Below are 25,859 nucleotides of genomic sequence, written 5' to 3' on the forward strand. Positions count from 1 at the left end.
GCTAGGTGATGTGCTCCTTCTTGATGAAGATGAGACTATGATGAAATCATATGTTTGGTGAGCGGTAAAGGTGATCCACTGGAAGAAAAGCAGAGTACAAGGTTGATTGCAGACCAGTTAGGGTATAACTGATAGGGTTAGTGAACCAGTAGATGAACTCGGAAATGGTGTTGGTCGGTGATCTCATCCAGACTGACGCATATGACCTAGCAAAGGTGGATGCCAACAAAGTGGCCACATGGAGTTGAAGTGGAAAGAATGCATGCATGGGTTGACATGGTGAGTTGGTGAAGTATCTGTCCACGAGGTAGATGATGGTAGGTCAACATTTATGTCAACTACATGATTCATGGGATACATAGCAGAGGATTGTGCCTCAAGGTCAAATAGACAATAGAGATCCAAGACAGATTGTTTGAGCATATTGAGGCAGGTGAAGGGAATCGTGAAACCATTCTTGGTGATCGACCAAGAAATCTACTAATAGGTTAAAAGCAAATTGCTAAATGAGGAAGGCATGTTATGGAAGGCATGACAATGGTGGGATTGATTAATATGTTGTAGTTCATCAATCAAGATGATTAGATCAAATGAGATCTGATTGGATTTGGTTTGCCTCAAGGTCGATGAGGAAACCCTAACTGCCTGAAGCTTGAATTGGTTTTTGGTGGGAAAACTAGTTTATAAATATGCAAGCCAAAATCATTGAAGGCTGCTGTTGGGACTGATTAAAATTGAGTTAATTTTATAGGCCCATTTCAAGTTTTTGCTCTGCATACCTAAATGAAGTCAGTTTGAATGGCCTAGTTAGCAAGGGGGTAAAATGGAGCCAGTTGATTTTCAGAGGGTAAGGCTCAAGATTCATGTCCCACACCTTTCATTGGCCTATTCAGTGTGTTGCAACTCTCAGAATTCAGTTTGGAGAAGTTTATCAAGTACCCATTTCGAGGGGTGAGCTGAAAGTGCATTCTAGGCACAAGTGCAAATTTTATTAAGTAGCCTACTTTGAGCGATTATATCTTTTGCCCTGTTGATCATCATGAAGAAATTCAAAGTGTCTTCAATTATATGCATAAATGTGAGTCAGCCTATAAAATTTCAAGTCCTAACGAATCCGTTTTCTCCGTTTTCATAGCCAAATCCGTTTGTAGTTTGTGAGGTTTGCACAAGTGTAAAAATGTCCCGGTAAATGTCATGTCAGAATGTTTGTTCCGGGCTAATTTTGGTATAAATGGTGAGCTACATTTCAAATTTCAATCTTTTATCAATCCATTTGATCGGTTTTCAAAAGGATTCATTTTGCCATCAAATTCAGTTATCCGCACTTCCAGTGTTAGATCAGTTAATGTAGCCGTTTTGGTGAGCGCACCGTTTGCATCCTGTCAGTCTGGTGATCGAACTAACAATTCAAAGATTTAATATGTACTTAATGGTACCTATGTTCCGAATTTGAGGGCCTACGGAGGTCGTTTGGTATTTTTAAGAAAGGCATCATGTGTTGCCAGAACATTGACTTCATCAGATCCGCAGTGTCGACAAAGCCAGTTGGCCGTTTTCGGAAATTAATATCTCTTCACTCGGGACTCATCTTGAGAAACCGTTTGGTAGATGTCATCCTTGTATATCAAAGTACACGCTTGTCAGATGGCGAGCTCCAAAAAGGTGTTTTGACAGGTTTGAAAATTACGTCTTCGCGATTAAATGCGAAAATTGTGGCGTAATTGCCTGAAGGATGTAAAATGCAATTTTATGATCCAAAAGTGGTGCCGATCGATTCCAGAGGTTTGTTTGAGGTTCCTAAGATATTCCAGAGGCCAGTAGCTTGAAAATGAAATTTTTTTTAGTCAGACCCACTCTGGGGCCCGACTTGACTTGTTGCTCCAGGCATCTTTTCAGGCAAAGTTTTAATTGTTATTTTAAAATCATATGTTATATGATTCAAGGTTTAAAGTGAAAGCCAGATAGGAGGAGATTATGGACCCTAGCTTCTCACTAGACCATGAGTGGTGGTTCTTAGTCTTATTGTTTGGTAGCATGGTATGGAAAGAAGAATTTCAACTTTCATGGTGGTGTATGATATTAGCATTGCGGATTGGCATGGTTCTTAACTTTTCCAATTAGAGTCATTCAAGCAACTACAAATCAGCAACCTAAGTGAATCATTTATGATTTAAGAGTGAAGCCCAGTCATCTTGCTGAATATTGGGAACAACCTCCAAAGACCTCTCTCACGTGGTGTTTGAAGGAGCCTGCAGAAGCCATTGCTGGACGTGGAGAGTGTGAGAGCAAAAGAAAATTAGCAGCAAATGCCATTTTGTTTTCTCTATTGTGTGCGTGGCATTGGAGGTACCAAGTGCATTGAAACTCCCTTTGATAGCAGCTACAGCAGCAATAAACTTTCAGACAAATGCATTTGGCAGGTGTAAAGTGCAAATCCTATCCTCCAAAATCCTATCCTATCACGTGGGCATTAAATTTGGAGAGGCTCTTCCTTTTACCAGCAGGAGCAACGTTGGAGTTTATTGGCTGCAAAGGACTCCATTAAGTCTCACGTGGCATGTTCAAGGGGGGGTTTTTAAAGAGATTTTTTTTAAAAACAAAAACAAAATCTAAGCCAATGCAATGTGAATGAAGAAGGAGGCGTTTAAGAAGTTTCCATTTTAGAAGACTGGCAGCCATGAATAAAACCAAGAAAAAAGCTCCAAAGTGCAGCTACAGGCATAACGTTTTGTCCCACATTGGCTGGGCGAGAGCATTTTTTGGTATTTATATACAAGAACGCATTATACTATAATGTCTAAGCCATAAAGGCTTTTGACACAAGGTGCCCATGGGCGCCCAAGGCGGGCCCACACGCGAGCACGTTTCTCGAGGCGATGGAAGAGTTGACTGGACAAAGACCAAGTGGACCCCACGTAGGCATGCTTCCCGAGGCAAAGAGGTGAAATTTTGCAGACGAAGGCCGGGTTAACAAGCAAGCATGTTCGAGAGAGATCAATGGCTCGCGTTATTTCGCGAAGGAAGATGCACGAAGTTTAAACCCCGCGAAATAGCGAGGATGAACGAGAGCCGTCCATGTGGCACGTAGGTGGCGAGTACAGTCAGTGCTCCAGCAAGCGAGTCCCGGTGAGGTGGCACCCAGTGGCGATGACGTGGCATACAAGCAAGCAACTCGGTGGCGGTGATGTGGCCGACAAGTGGCAAAAGATGAGGTGTCATCCCAGGTGGCGCCCAGTAGACCCCATCAGCCAATCAGACCCCGCCACGTGGCAAGGCGTCAGAGCACATATGGAGGCAAAAATCAAATTTTAAATGAATAAATGATATAGTTTAGACTATATTAAAATTCGAAATATTTAAATGACTGAGCACAAATGAGAATTAATTCGCCCAGGGTCTAAATTTTGGCCAAAATATAAAGTATTATATATCGCCGGAAAGCTCTCGGAGTGAGGAATCTGATTATGAAGTTAATTTTGACAAATGTGGGATATTTTGGATGCAGTTTTCACGGGAACAAAATTCAGTTAGAGAAGGGACACTTGGCAATTCAGTTACAGATTTGATTTGGTTCCCTCTCTCTTTTAATTCCGAATTCTTCTCAGTTGTAAAGGTTCCAGAAATTTGGAGAATGGCTCCAGTTTTCATGGCTTCCAATTTTGAGCATTCTTGAAGATTGTACAGGGCAGGGCTTTTCCTTCAGTAATGGAGTTCAATTCTTGCTATAGGTGTTTTTAGTTGCAGGGTCTTGTGTATGTAAGGCATACATAAATTCACACAGGATTTTCTCTAGATTTGTATTTCCATTTTATCAAATCAGATCCTCAAGGAGGATGAAATTTGTTATCTCAAGGAGATAGTTATGATTGTTTGCAGGGATTCTTCAAGGAAGGATTTAAATTCTACAATAAATCATAAAAATGGAATATAGTTTCAAGATCTGATGATTTTGTGAATGATCTTAGTAATGCATTTATGCAAGGCATTGATGCATGAATATTTAATAATGAAGATGGATTTGCAATCAAAGCTTTCATTCATAGTTTGATGTATGACTCTGTTTCCCTTGGATAAGGCACTGATCTTGCAATTAAAGGGGTTCTCAAACCAATTTAAAATCCAATCAGAATACCTTTAGTTTGTGTTATGTTTTGAAATGTTTCATCTATCTCATGCTCAAGTATAGTTGAGTTTTATGTGTAGATCTAGCCCATCTACAATAAACTACTTGTTTTGGAGCTTTAGTGAGATCTATCTGTTTATGTTGATGCTGTCATAGGTGTGTAATAGGTTTAATTCTAAGCATCAAAGGTATACCCGCCTAGGTTTTGCAGAGCCTGAAGAGTAGAAGGATTCATATCCTTGTCATGTTGTCCAAGCCCTAAAGTTCTTCATAGATTGAATTGGCTACTTCATAGATCAATTGCAGGTGTTCTTGGGTTATCACTTTTGGTGAACAACAAAAATGGCGACTCTGCTGGGGAAGCTGAAAAGAAATTGCCTAATTTCATCCAGTTAGTCAGTCCATTGTGTATGCACAGAGTGTAAAGTGAATTTATGAGCTAGAAAATGCTCCTTGTTCTGGATCTGCATAATGATATGTGTATCATGTCATAGTTTATGAAGGAGTAACAGTGAATGCATGGTTGAAAGTTGTGAGAAGTTCTCTCAGCCGTGTGTGAAATTTTTTTCCAATTCCTTATGGGGTGGCGACTCTGTGGTTCATACCAGTGTTAAATAGCCTGGAAGAGTGTTTATTGCAGCGAGACCGAAAGAGAAACAAAGAATTTGAATATGTGTTGAATGGTGTTTAGCTGTTCAAAATATCCTCTGTGCAAGAGGTGGCGACTCTGTGATAAAAGACCGTGCCAAAGGTGAAGTGAATTTTCCGATCTACAAGTTTAATACAGCTGAAAAATCTCCAGGTATTTTCAGAGGTTTCAAATGCAAAAGAATTTCTTCTAAAAATTTGAATTACTAAAATAGTTTTCCCACTTAGTGAATAGCACTAGTCTAGAGGGAAAAGGAAAGTTTCAAAATCCATTTGCATATTTATTTTGCTGAAATGCCCAGAGTATATGTTCTTCAGTTGTAGTATGCAAATGTGGAAGAATGTAATGTCAAGCAGTGTTAAGGAATAGATCAGTATAAGGCTACTTGCTTGATGTTTTTTTTATTCCAGATTGTATAATCATTTGTGGAAGTAAGAAAAATGAATAGTGAAGTTTTTCAGTCTTGTGTATTTTCGCATAGAGCCATGCCTGGTGAAGTGTCACAACCGTATAATAGGAGAAGTTTTGTCATGAACCATTATGCTGCTCTAAATTTCAGAGATATTCCGGGTTACCCAAATCCCATACCCACAGAAATTAGAAAGTATTTGCCCATATTCAGTGGGAAGAAATCAGAATCAGCATGCCAACATGTTAAAAGATTTTCAGATTTGATAGGAGAATTTGAAATTTGCCAAGAAGATGTATGCATGAAATTGTTTATTCAGTCATTGAAAGAAGATGCAAGAGATTGGTTTTCTTTTTTGCCAGTGAATTCTATTACCTCATGGGAGGAATTGGTTTCAGATTTCATGGATCAATTCGATGAGAAGGTGAGTGATTCCAACTTGCTGAAAGAATTCACCCATATACAAATCAGGGATGATGAATTGGTATCAACATTCAATATCCGATTTTCACAAGCTTTGTCCAAAATTTCCAGAAAGTATAAACTTGATGATAAAGTATGTCTGGATGTTTATATGAGTGCATTTGATGAGAAGATGGGTTTCCTATTGAGAAACAAAGAACCCAAAACCTTGTATGAAGCCTTTAACACAGCTAGGGATATAGAAAATAACTTGAGGTTTGGAATCTCAAAGAGATTCGTGTCTGCTGTTGTTTCATACCAAAGCACCTTCAATGGTGGAATACCATATGAAGTTGAACAAATCATTCCTTGTTTAGGTGCATCAAGCTCTGCAGTTCCAAATGGCTTTTATGATGCATGTGTTTCAGATTTGAATGAGAGTCAAGAACCTTTGCCATTAATGTCAGTTGTCTCTCGCAATAATGATGGAATGATCAGTGGGAAGTGTTGTGAAAATGCTGATACAGAGATAGATATATACAAGGGATATGTACCATTTGATTTGTATGCCGGTTATACTGATTATGTGGCTACTAACTATCAAGCGAATCATGCATCTCTCCAGGATAATATTGGTGAAAATAATGATGGTGATGACCATCAATCTTTACATGCTGCTGATGTATTTGATGTTGAAATACCAAATACAGAGGGATTACTAAGTGTTGCTATTTGTGCAAGTGGAAGTGTGCAATATGATGAAAATCAGAATTGTTTGGTGCGAACAATAGCTGATCCTCTTTTAAACATTGATGATGTCAATTGTGTTGAGGATGAAGTAAATGTTTTTTCAAATTTCACTTCAGATTTTGCTTCTTGTAATCATGTTGATAATCTTTCTTTTTTGAAAGATATGCACAATGTTAATTCAGAAAATTGTAATGGTACACATGATTGCGATGAACATATAGCACACATGGATGGACAAAAGTTTATGGAATCTCACATGGAACAGCAAAGTGCAATGCAAGTCCAGAAGATTGCAGAACTTAAGAAAGCTCTTGAAGTTGTGGATAAGAAAGTTCAAATGTTGGAGAGCCTTCACGCTGTTGATGAAGACCTTCTGAAATATAGTGAAGAGGATTCTTCGGAAAAGGACTGTGAATTGAATGTTTGTATACTTGATGAACATGCTGATCTAACAGATGGTTTTATGACAGGAAATTTTAGTGAACAAGCTGAAAACTCATCTGATGAAGTAAATGGCAGCGATGTTCATGTTCATTCTTTAGCTGATGACGAGTGTTCAATTGGTGAAGAAGATCAGTTGTGGCAAGATAAGTTTGATTATCTTGATTTTCAGAATGATGGTCATAGAATAAAATCTCATGAATATGAAACATGGAACACTGAGGATTGTTCCAGCCAAGTTTCATTTTCTTCTTTGTCTGATGAAGATGATTATGAGGATCGAATGGATGGTGTCTTTAGCAATTTTACTAATGCTTTATTCAATGCTGATATAGACACAGACCAGCCACTTCAATGTCATAATGTTCATAAAGGGATTGTCCATTTGGTTTCTAACCCTTTGTATGAAGAGATAATTGATCAGCCAGATGTTGTTAATGGTAAACTAGTCCATAATACTGATGGAATTCCGAACAGCAATAGCATATGTTGTGAAAACTTATTTCATGATGAAAGTAAGAGGCATGGATTATGTGATGACCATTTAAAACCACAAATGAAAGTGTTTCAGGTGGATGTGAGCCTGAAAGAGAAAGAGTTAGCTGAGGATTTGCTTCAGCCGGAGGTATGCATTCTTTTCCATGAATGGGATGTTGAGAATGCAGAGGTTTTCAGTTTGATAAGCAAGGATAGTATGAGGTGTGATCAGCATAGTGAAGTATCACATCTGGATGGTAATGTTCATGTTCCTTGTTTGCATCAGTTGGTTAGTAGTGTCCCTCACTCTATTGATTTAAATGATAATAAGGTATGTGCTGATAGGAACTACAATGTTGAAAATGAGTGTTTTATTTTTCAAGTTCAGTATGATGATGTCCTTGCAAATGATAGAGTTGAGTGGGACAGTGAAAGGTATGTCAGCTTGTGGGAACGCCTCTATGGTGATTTGTCTCATGATTTTACTTGTGTTGAAATAGTGTGTGATCACAAAGTTCAAAATCAGACCAAAGGTATGCACACTAGTTGTTTCAGTAATGAGACAAAAGAGGTTGATTATAATGATCATGCTCAGTTGTTACTAGAAGGTGCCTTTGTTTTGATCAATATGTCAGGTGATGAGAATCAGATTTTTGACAGAGGTAAATGTATGTAAGTGGAGCAGCTTGTATTAGTTGTTAGCATGTTTGTATATCTTGTACAGTCGCTTTGCTTCAGTTGTGTGGTTTTCAAGAAGGTACCCTGCTGTTTGGGTAGAATAAGGAAGCCTTGTTTTGAGAAGAGAAGAATTGAAAGAAGAATGATCCATTTTTTGGGTGGTCTGCTTAACCAAAGATATCTAGATTCTTGTGTTGATCTTGCAATCAACCATCCCCAGTCAGAGCCACTGTTGGGACTGATTAAAATTCAGTTAATTTTATAGGCCCATTTCAAGTTTTTGCTCTGCATACCTAAATGAAGTCAGTTTGAATGGCCTAGTTAGCAAGGGGGTAAAATGGAGCCAGTTGATTTTCAGAGGGTAAGGCTCGAGATTCATGTCCCACACCTTTCATTGGCCTATTCAGTGTGTTGCAACTCTCAGAATTCAGTTTGGAGAAGTTTATCAAGTACCCATTTCGAGGGGTGAGATGAAAGTGCATTCTAGGCACAAGTGCAAATTTTATTAAGTAGCCTACTTTGAGCGATTATATCTTTTGCCCTGTTGATCATCATGAAGAAATTCAAAGTGTATTCAATTCTATGCATAAATGTGAGTCAGCCTACAAAATTTCAAGTCCTAACGAATCCGTTTGCTCCGTTTTCATAGCCAAATCCGTTTGTAGTTTGTGAGGTTTGCACAAGTGTAAAAATGTCCCGGTAAATGTCATGTCAGAATGTTTGTTCCGGGCTAATTTTGGTATAAATGGTGAGCTACATTTCAAATTTCAAGCTTTTATCAATCCGTTTGATCGGTTTTCAAAAGGATTCATTTTGCCATCAAATTCAGTTATCCGCACTTCCAGTGTTAGATCAGTTAATCTAGCCGTTTTGGTGAGCGCACCATTTGCATCCTGTCAGTCTGGTGATCGAAATAACAATTCAAAGATTTAATATGTACTTAATGGTACCTATGTTCCGAATTTGAGGGCCTACGGAGGTCGTTTGGTATTTTTAAGAAAGGCATCATGTGTTGCCAGAACATTGACTTCATCAGATCCGCAGTGTCGACAAAGCCAGTTGGCCGTTTTCGGAAATTAATATCTCTTCACTCGGGACTCATCTTGAGAAACCGTTTGGTAGATGTCATCCTTGTATATCAAAGTACATGCTTGTCAGATGGCGAGCTCCAAAAAGGTGTTTTGACAGGTTTGAAAATTACGTCTTCGCGATTAAATGCGAAAATTGTGGCGTAATTGCCTGAAGGATGTAAAATGCAATTTTATGATCCAAAAGTGGTGCCGATCGATTCCAGAGGTTTGTTTGAGGTTCCTAAGATATTCCAGAGGCCAGTAGCTTGAAAACGAAATTTTTTTTAGTCAGACCCACTCTGGGGCCCGACTTGACTTGTTGCTCCAGGCATCTTTTCAGGCAAAGTTTTAATTGTTATTTTAAAATCATATGTTATATGATTCAAGGTTTAAAGTGAAAGCCAGATAGGAGGAGATTATGGACCCTAGCTTCTCACTAGACCATGAGTGGTGGTTCTTAGTCTTATTGTTTGGTAGCATGGTATGGAAAGAAGAATTTCAACTTTCATGGTGGTGTATGATATTAGCATTGCGGATTGGCATGGTTCTTAACTTTTCCAATTAGAGTCATTCAAGCAACTACAAATCAACAACCTAAGTGAATCATTTATGATTTAAGAGTGAAGCCCAGTCATCTTGCTGAATATTGGGAACAACCTCCAAAGACCTCTCTCACGTGGTGTTTGAAGGAGCCTGCAGAAGCCATTGCTGGACGTGGAGAGTGTGAGAGCAAAAGAAAATTAGCAGCAAATGCCATTTTGTTTTCTCTATTGTGTGCGTGGCATTGGAGGTACCAAGTGCATTGAAACTCCCTTTGATAGCAGCTACAGCAGCAATAAACTTTCAGACAAATGCATTTGGCAGGTGTAAAGTGCAAATCCTATCCTCCAAAATCCTATCCTATCACGTGGGCATTAAATTTGGAGAGGCTCTTCCTTTTACCAGCAGGAGCAACGTTGGAGTTTATTGGCTGCAAAGGACTCCATTAAGTCTCACGTGGCATGTTCAAGGGGGGGTTTTTAAAGAGATTTTTTTTAAAAACAAAAACAAAATCTAAGCCAATGCAATGTGAATGAAGGAGGCGTTTAAGAAGTTTCCATTTTAGAAGACTGGCAGCCATGAATAAAACCAAGAAAAAAGCTCCAAAGTGCAGCTACAGGCATAACGTTTTGTCCCACATTGGCTGGGCGAGAGCATTTTTTGGTATTTATATACAAGAACGCATTATACTATAATGTCTAAGCCATAAAGGCTTTTGACACAAGGTGCCCATGGGCGCCCAAGGCGGGCCCACACGTGAGCACGTTTCCCGAGGTGATGGAAGAGTTGACTGGACAAAGACCAAGTGGACCCCACGTAGGCATGCTTCCCGAGGCAAAGAGGCGAAATTTTGTAGACGAAGGCCGGGTTAACAAGCAAGCATGTTCGAGAGAGATCAACGGCTCGCGTTATTTCGCGAAGGAAGATGCACGAAGTTTAAACCCCGCGAAATAGCGAGGATGAACGAGAGTCGTCCATGTGGCACGTAGGTGGCGAGTACAGTCAGTGCTCCAGCAAGCGAGTCCCGGTGAGGTGGCACCCAGTGGCGATGACGTGGCATACAAGCAAGCAACTCAGTGGCGGTGATGTGGCCGACAGTGGCAAAAGATGAGGTGTCATCCCAGGTGGCGCCCAGTAGACCCCATCAGCCAATCAGACCCCGCCACGTGGCAAGGCGTCAGAGCACATATGGAGGCAAAAATCAAATTTTAAATGAATAAATGATATAGTTTAGACTATATTAAAATTCGAAATATTTAAATGACTGAGCACAAATGAGAATTAATTCGCCCAGGGTCTAAATTTTGGCCAAAATATAAAGTATTATATATCGCCGGAAAGCTCTCGGAGTGAGGAATCTGATTATGAAGTTAATTTTGACAAATGTGGGATATTTTGGATGCAGTTTTCACGGGAACAAAATTCAGTTAGAGAGGGGACACTTGGCAATTCAGTTACAGATTTGATTTGGTTCCCTCTCTCTTTTAATTCCGAATTCTTCTCAGTTGTAAGGGTTCCAAAAATTTGGAGAATGGCTCCAGTTTTCATGGCTTCCAATTTTGAGCATTCTTGAAGATTGTACAGGGCAGGGCTTTTCCTTCAGTAATGGAGTTCAATTCTTGCTATAGGTGTTTTTAGTTGCAGGGTCTTGTGTATGTAAGGCATACATAAATTCACACAGGATTGTCTCTAGATTTGTATTTCCATTTTATCAAATTAGATCCTCAAGGAGGATGAAATTTGTTATCTCAAGGAGATAGTTATGATTGTTTGCAGGGATTCTTCAAGGAAGGATTTAAATTCTACAATAAATCATAAAAATGGAATATAGTTTCAAGATCTGATGATTTTGTGAATGATCTTAGTAATGCATTTATGCAAGGCATTGATGCATGAATATTTAATAATGAAGATGGATTTGCAATCAAAGCTTTCATTCATAGTTTGATGTATGACTCTGTTTCCCTTGGATAAGGCACTGATCTTGCAATTAAAGGGGTTCTCAAACCAATTTAAAATCCAATCAGAATACCTTTAGTTTGTGTTATGTTTTGAAATGTTTCATGTATCTCATGCTCAAGTATAGTTGAGTTTTATGTGTAGATCTAGCCCATCTACAATAAACTACTTGTTTTGGAGCTTTAGTGAGATCTATCTGTTTATGTTGATGTTGTCATAGGTGTGTAATAGGTTTAATTCTAAGCATCAAAGGTATACCCGCCTAGGTTTTGCAGAGCCTGAAGAGTAGAAGGATTCATATCCTTGTCATGTTGTCCAAGCCCTAAAGTTCTTCATAGATTGAATTGGCTACTTCATAGATCAATTGCAGGTGTTCTTGGGTTATCACTTTTGGTGAACAACAGCTGCCACTAAATGAGAGAGTGTAGCTACTTGTGAGAGAAGAAATCAGTCAAGTGCCCATCGAGTATGAGAGGAGAGACTATGTGAGAGAGAATAGGGGTGAAGAGTTCAATTGACAATAGTGAGGCTATCGGTAGTCAACCATTATGTCTGACAAAGGAGTAAACTAGTGGTGACCATATCAGTAGAGAAGAGTTGCAAAAGGTTGTAGTGAAGGGAGGCATATAACCATCAGAGTGTAGTACTAGTGGAGAGCAACAGATTAGATGAGAGAAGAGAGAAATGACAAAGAGCAGAACCAATAGAGAAGGAGAAGAGGCTAAACTGGCAAGGGTGCAACAAAGAGCGAGGTGTAGCAGAGAGTGGGTTGCAGCAGGAGATAAGGTTGTTGTAGAGAAAAGGTGAATAGAGAACTGGGGGAGAGACATACTTGAGAGTTACAAAGTTCTTTTATAACAAGAAGATAACTTTGGTATCAAAACATGATTTTGTAATCACTAAGCTGGAGCTTGGTGCAGGGGTTGGTGCCCTGAACTTTGTAATCAGAGATTCATTGTGAGGCTGGATTGGAGCAGTAGACTCCAACAATATTTCTCACCAAGGTTTTTCCCATCTTGGGTTTTCCTCGTATATGTTGGTGTTCTGTGATGCCCTTGTGTATGCTTGCATTTGCATTGTCTAGGTTTATCTTATCAACAGCCCTTCTAAGTATTAAGATGTTAACTCATACACATACTTAGGATTTTAAGGGTAAATAATTTGTAAACCAATGATTCACCCCCCCTCTCAGTGGCACATTGTGTCTAACATATACTCCTTATGATCCGGTATCTAGCAATCCTCCTTTGACAAACTTTGATAAGAACATTGAAAATGACTACAAAGCTAGAGAAGCCCTTTTGAGCGCCCTTTCAGAAAGTAATGGGATTAATAGACAAATCCTCTGCAAATCCTATAGGTGATAAGTTGGAGACTCTGAATGAAGGTGACCCTACTATATAAATTTCTAAACTTGATGGTTACCGAGTGAGATATGAGAACCTGAGAATGGAAGAAGAAAAAATAATTGTTGCTTTTATGGGAAGAGTCAATGAAATTGTCTTGGGAATTCAATATTATGGTGGATCTTTGAGTGAAGATGAGATTATTTCTAAAGTATTGAGAGCTTTTCCACTGGTTTACAAAATGAAGGCTACTGCAATCAATGAGCTAAGAATAATGTCTAGCACTTTTATCAATAGGGATATTTTGGTTGGAAAGATATCTACTTTTGAGCTTGAAGAATTTGGTCTTCAAGGAGCTGCAAAGACTAAATCTGATTTCAATGCATCTACATCATCAACCGACAAGAAGGATTGGAAAGCACTATATACAAGGAACTAGAGGATATGAAGAAATAAGATGAAGAGCTTAAGGAACTTGAAGCCCTATTTAATAGAAGGGTACCTAAAGGTCCGATAGGAAGTAAGTATGAAGGCAAATCTCCTTTCAAATGTTTTGCATGTAATAAGATAGGTCATTTTGTAGATTGATGAATACTAAGAGGGGGGGTGAGTTAGTATACCAAAAAACACTACACTTAAACACTTAAACAGTCTAAAGATAAACTGGTAAAACAATTTAACAGACAGACCGGTTATCACACATGCAAACCAAGATGCAAATAAAGAATTCACCCATAAAAGCAATACAACCATAACACAAGATATTTGACGTGGAAACCCAAATGGGAAAAACCACGGTGAGATGGAGCTGACAAGTCACTATCTGCAGAATAGAAACCAGATCAGTTAAGGTCTTACAATGTTCTTCACCAGAACAAATCTTGTTAGGAATCTTAATCTCTGTTAGGAGATAAGTCTGATCAAGGACTACCTTGCTAGAGGATTTTAGATTCATAGAGGTGAAACACCTTGTTAGAGGATTTTACAAAAGGCTTTTGGGCCTACCCGATTAAGGGCTACAGACTTGTCAAAGATGTGAGTAATCAATAAGTGTTTGATCTATCTAATAGCACGGACTGCTCAGTTAGATCCTTGATAGCTCATTGTTAATGCACTCCTGCATTAATTCAGTCTTCTACACATTCATATTTTTTTCAACTCCTCAACCACCTTAAACCTTAGCAACAACATAAACCCTTTCAGCAAAAACATAAAACCCTAGACATGATGTTCTTTTAAAGGAATCTGATTTCATGTCGGTCCAATAGGATTGCATTTCAGTTTCCTAGGTTCAATGAATCTAGACATACTCAGTAACACGACACAAGAAGCATCACCAGTGTGTCAGCACCATCAAACAATTGGTGGATTGATAACTCATCACAAAATGTCGGTTGGTAACTCATCACAGAGTATTACCGGTTCATACAAAATACCAGTTGTCGACTCGTCAAAAATGAAGACTGGTAAAAATGTGTTATGCTGCTTTAATCCCTCATACCGCTTGAGGTCAACATGCCGCTTTAGACTGGTAAACACATTCTGCAAAACATCAATAGTCTAATGACTATAATACAACATACTTGCAACATACCGGTTGAAACAAATACTGATTGTGCTCTAACTCATACATATAAAGAGGATCTTAATGCAAGTGTGTGTCCATCAATGACAATCACAACATAAACATAAAAAATTCCAACAATCTCCCCCTTTGGCATTGATGGCAACACTTAGGAAAATAAAATTTTGACATCTAAGTGTTTTACGACAAAATCATGCCATTAGCAAAATTGCTCCCCCTAAGCATATACACTATCCCTTAAGGAATACAATGTATAGCAATTTTACATACAGAGCATATAGCAAAATTTTTGAATACCAGATACTTCTCCCCTATACTTCTCCAAAATAGAATACTTCTCCCCCTTTGCCAACAATGACAAAGTACTACTAAACAACCCTTTTTCCATTTGATATATAAAAATAATAAAAGTTTATGACAATAAGGAATAGTACTTGTCAAAAATAGATTTATAGTCCTGCAAGAATTGCTTCATTGATAGAGACCAGGACTCAAGTAGGGAGGTGGCTACTTCTTTCTTTGTTTGCATCTGGGAGACCTATTCTTCCATGGCATCAACTATGCTCATCTCCTGTGTAATTGTCAAGGCATCCAGGTGCAGATAACACTTCTGAAGAATTCGCAGACGTGGAAGTAAAACCAGTTGAAGCTCCTACAAATCTCTAGACCATGTGCTGATCTCTTGCTCCATTTTGGTGGACTGGATATGAAACCAGTGAACGGTTTTCCCATAAGTTTTGAAGGAATCATAGGGTGGCTTGAATGTGCTTAAGTAAAAGTATAAGTTTGTTTGAAGCTTTTGCTTTTGAGCTAGCACATCATCATAGAATAGATGGGGTTGGTAGATTTCCCTCATCCAAAGTGTCCCTTATATCCTTTTGGTCTTTCTGCAATTCAGACCAGAGCTCATTCAACTTCTTTACTAGAGCAATGTTAAGAGCTTTTTGATGCTCTTTCTTGACATTTGCCTCAGCTGCTTCTTCTAGGCTCTACACCTAATCATCCACTACTGTGCATAGTAGCTTGAGTTTTGCTAGTGATGATTCAGTGTTGGGAAGATTTGTACTGGGTATCAAACCGGTAAGTGTGTCCATAGCCGCTTGAATTATATCCTGCTCCTTCTTCCTTCGAATAATTTCAAGGCACTCTTGAGAAACCTTGATGCTCTGCATTAGCTCTGCATTAGCTCTGATTCACTTGCAGAATGGAGATCTATAGGACTGGAGAGGTTAGCCGGTTTGGCTTGACTCCTGGTTGATTTCGGAGTCTCCATCTGGGTGCTCTTCGCTGCTTCTCCTGCCTCTTCCGCTTTCTTCTTCTCCGCTTCTCTCCTCTTCTCTGCTTCCTTGTCCTCCTCAGCCTTTTTCTTTTCTTCTTCCTTCTTCTTCTCTTGTTCCTTATCTTCTTTTTCCTTCTTCTTCTTTTCATCTTCTAGCTTCTTTTTCTCCTCTTCATCCTTCTTCTACTTCTCCTCTTCATCTTTCTTCTTATTTTCCTCTTCAGCTTTCTTCTTCTTTTCCTCTTCATCCTTTTTATTTTTCTCTTCTTCCTTCTTCTTCTTCTTCTCTTCTTCATCTTTCTTCTTCTTCTCTTCTTATTCCTTTTTCCACTTCTCTTCTTCATCCTTCTTCCTCTTCTCTTCTTCTTCCTTTTTCCTCTACTCGGCCTCTTTCTTTGCTGCTTCCTGACTGTCCTCTTCTTTCTTGTCCTGTTCAGCCTATTGCTCTTGACCTGTTGCCTCAGATGGTATCTCCTAGGTAACATCTTCTCCATCCATGGCATCAACATCAATAGTGTCGATCGGTTCATAAACCAGATTCCCTTCATCATCAAATGCTTCATCCAGTTTGGATATAGCTGGTTCTTTCTTAGCTTGTTGATTGGCATCAGCCAATCAATGCATCTTCAGAGCATCTAGGGCATGAGTGTGTGTATCCTTGAGCACTTCCTTACCTTTTCCTTCTAGTAACATGAGTCTTCTTCTTCTCATGAAGAAAAGACCTTTGTACTTGTTCATTACATCGAACAGTTCCAAATTTGATACATCAGGAAATTGTTCGGCAAAAACTTTTTCTCTTATTTCCTATTCTTGCTCTATGGCAATGCACCATTTATTGTCTAAGGACTTATACAAAGAATCTGGTGTTTCAGATCTAATTTCTGAAGGAGACCAGTCATTAATACATAAATATTGAATTATTTCTTTTTCCACCGCCTCCTTTTCATCATCATTAAAGTCATCAAAATAATCAATTAAATCATTCAATACTTTTCTCCTAATGTTTTTTATAGTTCTTTGACAATGTGTCAAAGGTTTGTAGGAGGAGATATCTATATTTACCAGTGCTAAAGACGTCGGTTCACTCTTTGTCTTCTTTCTTGTCTGTCTCACCTTTTTGGGCTGCTCCTCAAACACAGTTTCTTCTGAGTCTGGAGAGTTGTTTCTTGTCTTCCTCTTTCTCTGGAACACTTTAGCCAGTGCAGCTTCCGATTTCTTCTTAGCTGGTGACCGCTTGGTCACTTTTGGAGTTATAGTAGTAACCAATGTTGATGCTGCAGGCACTGCCTTTGCCTTCTTTACTGCCGGTCCTTTCTCTTTCACTGCTAGTGGTTCCTCAGCTGGTGTTATCCTCTCCAGGTAGGTGCCAGTTCTCTTCACCTTAGGATCAACCGGTGAGGCAATAAGGGTAGAGGCATACCCTTCTAGCATGTCGTACATCACCTCATAGCCCATTGGCTCCACTTCTTCCATTCTAGGCTCAACAGCCTCCATTATACATTTGTCTACTTTAATGGTGAAGCAGATATCATCTTCATATTTCTTGACGATGTCTCCTGATATCCTCACTCTTTGGCTCATCTTCCTTCTGAACTCATCAAAATACTTGTTCAAAATATCAGGGTAACTGATTCCAAGTGCTTCAATGCTTTCCTTGATTTGCTTGGTTACCGGTTGGTCACCAGACCACTGAATGTCTCCTACTCCTGGGAAGTATCCTTGAAAGTAAAAGAACAACCCAACCAATAGTTGTCCAAAATTGAACCTCGGTGCATTATCTTGTTTGATTGATTTCAGGTTCAATAGGAGTTGCCTCTGCATACCAGTGCATAGGTCAAATGATGCATCCTCCTTTATCATTCAGTAAGCTGCATTTACCACTACAGCAAATACATAGTTGATTCTGCTGGCTGAGAACATCTGGTAGCCTATCACCATGCAAGCATACTTAACCAAATCATCCTTGATTGAATTTACAATCATGCCTCGTGAGTCATTCACTAAACCGGTGAGCTTGGACATCTCAGTTTTGCTAACAGTCCTTAGGGATAGTACTTACCTTGTATTGCAGAAACTGGTGACTGCATGAATTGCCTATGGTGTGATATCATGCATTCTCTCTAAGTACATTTTGTCACCATGGACCCTACTCAAAATAATCCTTATATGATCTTCTGTGAAATCCTCCAGGAAGTAAACAAAATTGTGGAGTTTCTTCTTCTCCAAAATACTATACTCCGATTTGATCATCTTATCTTGTCCACAAAACAGACCTAGTTGGGAGTGGATGGCTAGAGACCCTAGGTCTTCAATATTGCAATCTATGTAGTAAGAAATTCCCTCTTCTACTATCACTCCAGTCGGAACTTGTGATAGGGCATTATACTTTGACTTCCGTTGAATAAAACTTTCAGACTCAATAGATGCACTAGAACTGGTATGAGATGCGGAAGCCATTGTAGAAATTTTAAGAACTCAAGAAATACCTTTTAAAACACACAAATTTAGGGCTTTTCGATTCTCCTTTACTCCTCACTTCATCGGTAGCTGAATCACCGCTTTGTGTTCTCCACTTGACCATTTTCTATTTGAATTTGAATCTCCTTCACGGTTTCTCAATTTCTCCAAATCTCTGCTCAAATTGCCTTTTCGTCGCTCTGCTCTTTGAAAAAAAATTCTTCACTCAAAAACTAATAGTGAGAAATGATTTCAAAAATGCTTTTAAACATAGTCCTCACCTACCATCATTAATGCTCCTCCATTAGGGCATAAACCCTAATTTGCCTTTTTACTATTTCCGGTCCTCTGCCATGTGACAGGTATCATATACAGGCTAAGGTCTTTTGCTAGTATAAACCAGGGGTTCAAAAAAAATTTGTTGTTTGCTCCCCCTAAGCATTTTGAAGCTTAGTTTGTCGGTTCTGATATTTCCACACTAGGTGCAGAAACTGGTTCCTCTTCCAACATTACTGGTTTCCTCTTCCAGGTTTTGTTCATGTCCACCTGAACTATTTCAACATCAATTCGTCCTTCCTGAGTGACCGGTTTATCATCAGATATACTCTTTCTGCTTCTACAGAATCTTGCAATGTGACCCAGTTTGTTGCAGTGATAGCAAACCAATCCAGGTGCTCTCCAAGATCCATTGTTCATGTTTCCATTCTTCCTTCTACATGTTGCAATAGTGTGACCATGACCATGACAGATCATACAATTTTCTCTCCATCTGGTTGCCACTTGATAGCCACCACTTCTTGGCTGATGATTGAAGACATTAAACCAGCTGTGATTACAGTTCACAAAAGGTTCAAGATCAACTCCTTGTGTCCTCTGAGGATATATTCCAATATCATTCATGATAGACCTGCATTCAAATGCTCTATGCCCATAGTTGTTGCATGCATAACAATGACCATTGAACTTATTGGATCTAGGTACATTGTTAATAAAGTAAGGAAAATTATTGTAGGCTTTTCTCCTACATACATTGGCAGTGTGTCCTTCTTTAAGACAGTTAAAGCAAACAGGTCTGAATTTTTGCTTACCTTTACCTTTGAATGTCAGTTTCTTCTTTGATGCTTTAGCATTTGTTCCTAAGGATTCTCCTTCCTCATGTCCAGAGAAACCAAGTCCATTGGTATTCTTTACCAGTCTAGCCGACTCAAGCTTTTGCTCTAGCTTGACAGTACTTTTGCTGAACTTAGCAAGTATTTCCTTTGACTCAGAGAGTTCTTTGGAAATAGCAGAATTTGTTTCCAACAGATTTTCATTCTCAGAGATGGCAGTGTTTAGTTCTCCTTGCATGTCTTCCTTTTCCACCTTACTTGCATGGAGTTGAGCATTTAGGGCACTCATCTCTTGTTTCAACTTGGAGATCTCACAATCTCTTTCTTTCACTAGGTCTTCAGTTTTTCTCTAGTTCTTAAACTCTTGACACATCCGGATAGTCAGTCCTTCCAACTCCTTTCTTTGGTTGGAGTTTGATTCATTATTTACTTCTGCAATTAGGGCTTCGATGTCTGCTTCATCTGCAGAACTATTTTCAGATAACTCCATCAGCTTTTCGGCATGTTCTCTCCTTTTTGCTTGAGATGCCTTGTATTTGACCATAAGATCATCATAGGCTTGCTCAGATTGAGTGAGCCATTGAGTAAGTTCCCTCAAGGTGTATTCCCCCATATCTCTTTCCAAGTGGTTAAATTTATAGAAAGGTAGGCTTTGATACCAATTGATGAATACTAAGAGGGGGGGTGAATTAGTATACCAAAAAACACTGTACTTAAACACTTCAACAGTCTAAAGATAAACTAGTAAAATACTTTAACAGACAGACCAGTTATCACACATGCAAACCAAGATGCAAATAAAGCATTCACCCACAAAAGCAATACAATCATAACACAAGATATTTGACATGGAAACCCAAATGGGAAAAACCACGTTGAGATGGAACTCACAAGTCACTATCTGCAGAATAGAAACCAGATCAGTTAAGGTTAGACCGGTTAAGGTCTTACAATGTTCTTCACCAGAACATATCCTGTTAGGAATCTCAATCTCTGTTAGGAGATAAGTCTGATCAAGGACTACCTTGCTAGAGGATTTTAGATTCATAGAGGTGAACTACCTTGTTAGAGGATTTTACAAAAGGCTTTTGGGCCTACCCGGTTAACGGCTACAGACTTGTCAAAGATGTGAGTAATCAATAAGTGTTTGATCTATCTAATAGCACAGACTGCTCAGTTAGATCCTTGATAGCTTGTTCTTAATGCACTCCTCCATTACTTCAGTCTTCTACACATTCATATTCTTTTCAACTCCTCAACCACCTTAAACCCTAGCAACAACATAAAACCCTAGACATGATGTCCTTTTAAAGGAATCTGATTTCATGTCGGTCCAATAGGATTACATTTCAATTTCCTAGGTTCAATGAATCTAGACATACTCAATAACATGACACAAGAAGCACCGCTAGTGTGTCAGCACCATCAAACAATCAGTGGATTGATAACTCATCATAAAATGCTGGTTGGTAACTCATCACAAAGTATTACCGGTTCATCAAAAATGAAGATTGGTAAAAATGTGTTATGCCGCTTTAATCCCTTGTATTGCTTGAGTTCAACACGCCGCTTTAGACCGGTAAACACATTCTGCAAAACATCAATAGTCTAATGACTATAATACAACATACTTGCAACATACCGGTTGAAACAAATACTGGTTGTGTTGTAACTCATACATATAAAGAGGATCTTAATGCAAGTGTGTGTCCATCAATGACAATCACAACATAAACATCAAAAATGCCAACATAGATTTCCTAAGAGGAATTCAAGATTTGAAGAGAAAGATAGAATATATTTTAAGGCTAACCATGAATATCATAACAAGCATAAGTATAGGAGGAACAAAGACAAATCATGATACTATGTTGATGAGGAAGGTGTAACTGATGATTCTGATGATGAACCAATAAAATATTCAGCTAGTGTATCTGGCAATGGAAAGGAATGGGTATTCTTAGCTATCAAGGAAGATGCTCCAAAACCTATCATTCAAAATGAAGAGAAGGCCCTTGCTGCTAAATTTGAAGACAAGGATGAATGGGTGATAGACAGTAGATGATGACATCATATGATGAGAGATAGAAGGAAGTTTCTATCTTTGCAATAATTTGATGATGGTCTGGTCAGATTTGGAGATGACAAAGCATGCATGATTAGAGGAAGAGGAACTATATCGTTTGATGGTAAGCATAAAACTAATAAATAATATTATGTTGAAGGTTTAAGGCATAATATTTTGAGTGTAGGATAGTTGGTGGATAAGGGATTTCAATTATAGTTCAAGGATGGAAAATGCAAAATCATCAATAGATCTGGATTGGAGATTGCAACCGGTACTCAAACTAGAGGTAACATCTTTCATTTGAACTCCAGTGAGAAGACATGTTTGATTTCACATATTGATGAGAGTTGGCTATGACATAAGAGATAATGTCATGTGAATTTTGATTGCATTGTAAAGATTGGTTAAGCTAAGGTAGTTAGAGATATACCTAAGATTATGAAGCCTCATAATCTGGTATGTAAGGAATGTCAAATGGGTAAGCAAGTCAGAACTTATTTTAAGAGTATACAAGACAAATCTAATAATATTCTTGATCTTATTCATACTGATTTGTGTGGTCCTTCTAGAATAAGAATCTTTCAGGGTGATAGATATTTCATTCTAATCAATGATGACTATTCTAGAATGATGTGGGTTACTTTTCTAAGGGAGAAATCTAAAGCCTTTGAAAAGTTCAAGATCTTTAAAGCTATGGTTGAGATAGAGATAGGGTTAAAAATCAAATGCTTAAGATCTCATTCGGGTGGTGAATTCACATCCAACGAATTTAACAATTATTGTGAGAAATGTGGCATAAGGAGATAGTTGTCTGCACCCCATACACCTGAGCAGAATGGTGTTGTGGAAAGAAAGAACAAAACAATATTGGATGTAGCTAGATCTATGATGAAGGAAGCTAATTTGCCTCATATCTATTGGAGAGAAGTTGTGAGCACGATAGTATACACATTCAACAGAGTTCATATCAAAGGAGACACTGGTAAGACACCTTATGAGTTATGATTTGGTCATACACCTACAATTTGTTGGCATATGGACACTCCAATGAGACATTGTGTGTGATTCAAGGTTTTGTCATTGATGGAAACCTTGCAATCCTATGGCACCGGCAAGACATCATACCGGCAAAGCATTACATAGGTAAGACAATGCACCGGCATCAACAAGATCACTCTACACCGGCACCAGCACTAACACAAAAGAAAAAATGTATACCGGCATAGAAGCCGACAGGATTTTTGATATGTAATATTTTGTCTATTATTGTAATACGACTTGGAAAATTGTAAAATGACTCTTGTCTATGAAAAAGATCATTGTAGACATTTAAAAAAAAATGTAGCGAATATAAAGAAAATTATTAGGTAGACCTAATGTGCGAATTATAGGTCAAGGGTATATGTAAAGAATAGAGTTAGAACCAGTACTAAATCTAGCATTGGAGATGCTATTGTAAAGCAGTATAAGTCATTGGATTAGTATTGTAGCTAGGAAATGTGGAAATCATCAAAGCAAATCAACATTAGCCTAGTTCAATCACGAAAACTCAATTGCAATGATAACAATCCTAATTACACTCAATAAAGACATGAAAACAAGACATCAATTCAAACAAAAACTATTGCAAACTTGAATGTCTCCTTCATGTGGCTCCATTGTCCTTCTTTCTCCTTCAAATAGCTTTGTTGTGGATCTCACCTACTAGTGCATGAGCATGATGTGAAAGCAAGTAGACAAGATGATAGTGCAAGAATACTCGAAGCGTGATTGATTCGACCAGGGATCAAGGACCTTGATTGAAGAAATTCATCCAATTTATAGACAAATTGGAGAAAAGACAAAATTAGCATGAATTAGATTCAAATGGAAATTGCAAATCAAGAATGACAAACATGACAAATTTGCACTTTCTATGCAAAATTGATTGATTGTCAATTATGACAAAATTATGACAAATTTCTATGTCAAAATTGATTTATTGTCAATTATGACAAATTATGACAAATTGAAATGTCATTCCCATAAAATTAGGAGAAGAATAGGAGAGAATTGAATTAGAAATTAGGAAAATTAGAAAATTGGAAAAATTAGGAATTAGGAAAATTAGAAAATTAAGAAATTGGGAATTAGGAAAATTAGAAAATTAGGAAATTAGGAATTAAGTGAATTAATTAACAATTTTTCATTTATTAATTAATTCACAAAGAGGGAGAAATTAGTTAGCCAATTAAATGAACATTTAATTGTGACAAGAAGACTTAGGATAAATAAATAAATTATTTAACCTAGAGGGAGAAATGACAAACAAGGTTAAATGAATAAATCATGAAACCCTAGAAGATGAATTAGAAAATGGAAGGATGACAATTAGGTCTTGACAAAAGATAATTGATATCGATTCGATTTGATCATGATTCTGACTGACAAAGGACCAATGCTGACAAATGATTTGATTGATAAATGCGCCAATTGATGAGGAACAATGACAAATTGATCCAAATTGACATGATTGAGAACGACGACGATCGATGACAAATCGATCGCAAATGACAAAATTGACAAGAAGACAAAGATCGATGACAAAATAGATTGCAAAATGAAAGGATTGAAAATGACCATGATCGATGAAAAATCGATCACAAGATGACAAAATTGAAAACAACAATGATCGATGACAAGATTGAAAATGACAATGATTGATGTCAAATCGATCGCAAGATGACAAGATTGATAACGACAACGATCGATGACAAATCGACCGCAAGATGACAAGATTGATAAGAGGACAAAACCCTAATTAGGATTGACGATGTCCAAAATGAAATCGAATTGACGATGTCAAAATATGACAAATGAGCACGCACATTGATGAGACAAGATAAGATCGACCAAAATCATGACAAATATTGTTATCGACAAGACCAAATTTGAAAGCGAGACAAATAAAGAATGTAGAAGAAGAACTCGATGCTCGCAAATGATAAAGACCAAGTGCGAATCATAGGAGAAATGTTAATGCGATGCAAAAACCCTAAAATAAGGCAATGCACAAATGTTAAAGTATGATTCCGCAAGCGTTGACCAGTTTTATACGTCTACATTTTGCCCCTCTTTGAGACAATGCGATATTAAGCATTGTTTCAAAGAACAATAATAAAAATTCCCCAGTCAATGACAATGACATATGCATGCCCCCTCAAGGAATTGGCCAGAAAAATTCAGAAAAGAGGCCAATTGATCGATAAGAATGATAGAAAATGATAGGATCAAACGGACTGCCAAGACTGACGAAAGAAATGTTAGTAAGAAGAAATGAGATAGAGGATAGTTAGAGACAAAGAAAAAAAACTTGCTTTCAGTAATGCACTTTGTAGGTGAGAACCTTTATTTAATGTAGCAAAACGGATGCGTAGCATCATGGCATTGAAGGCCAGAGCTAAAATGCAACCCTTTTTGCAAAAGACATACACATTGCAGACAAACAACAATCACAACAAAAAAGAAAGGGACCATGAACCATCCCGGTCACTCTAAATCACTCAGTGAAATCATCGAGCAACATAAGAACATGATCAAAGATAAATCAATAAATGATAAGACTCGCTAATTCCAACAAGTCAAAGAAACATCTTGATCTTCATTGTCAAAAGTTGAAAGTGTTGATAGGATGATCATGTTGTCTGGTTTCAGGACATGCGGTACCCCGTCTAAGATAGGACACAGTCTGGTTTCGAGCATACCACACCCTGTATAAGACCCATGATAGTAGTGACAAGGACAAATCATATTGATGCTGACGTTCGATTGAGAAGACAATTGTGATCAGTTTGAATGTCTAGTTTGATTGAAAAAGGTTCATTTGTTAACACATGATTCCATTAAAGCATAATGTGTGATTGCAAGTCGTTGGATGTATACTCAATGAGTTGTCTATGCACAAAGGGATCATTTATTGCAAAATGCTTGTTTTTGGATTTTAATGTTTTGAATTTTTATTTTTTTTTGTATTCATTTTTTCAAGACTTTATTTGACTTTTTAGGGATTTATTTCAGGACATTTTATTTTTTATTTTTTTGGATTATTTCAGGACATTTTTCAGTTTTTTTAGATTATTTTAGGACATTATTTGATTTTTTTGGATTATTTCAGGACCTTATTTGATTTTTTAGGGATTTTTTCAAGACATTTTTCAATTTTTTTGGATTATTTCAGGACATTATCCAATTTTTATGATTTTGCCCCCAGTGTCTAGCAAGGCAAGGAATATGACAGGTGAATAAATAGGCTTTCTAAAATGATGGTGGATAGAGGGAAGACAGAGGCCTTTTATCATGGAGACAATACAGATGCAATTTTCAAGGGCTATTGCATGATGGGACAAGAGACTGGATATGACAATGTAAAGCAGTGACATGGCATGAGGGACATGTCAAGAGGTTTTTGAAACCATGTTTAAATTTTGCGTCCTTATGTCAGATCAAGATCAAGGGACAAAAAGAGTGTATGGATAGTG

The sequence above is a fragment of the Cryptomeria japonica genome, chromosome 1, assembly GCF_030272615.1.
Source record: "Cryptomeria japonica chromosome 1, Sugi_1.0, whole genome shotgun sequence".
NCBI lineage: Eukaryota > Viridiplantae > Streptophyta > Pinopsida > Cupressales > Cupressaceae > Cryptomeria > Cryptomeria japonica.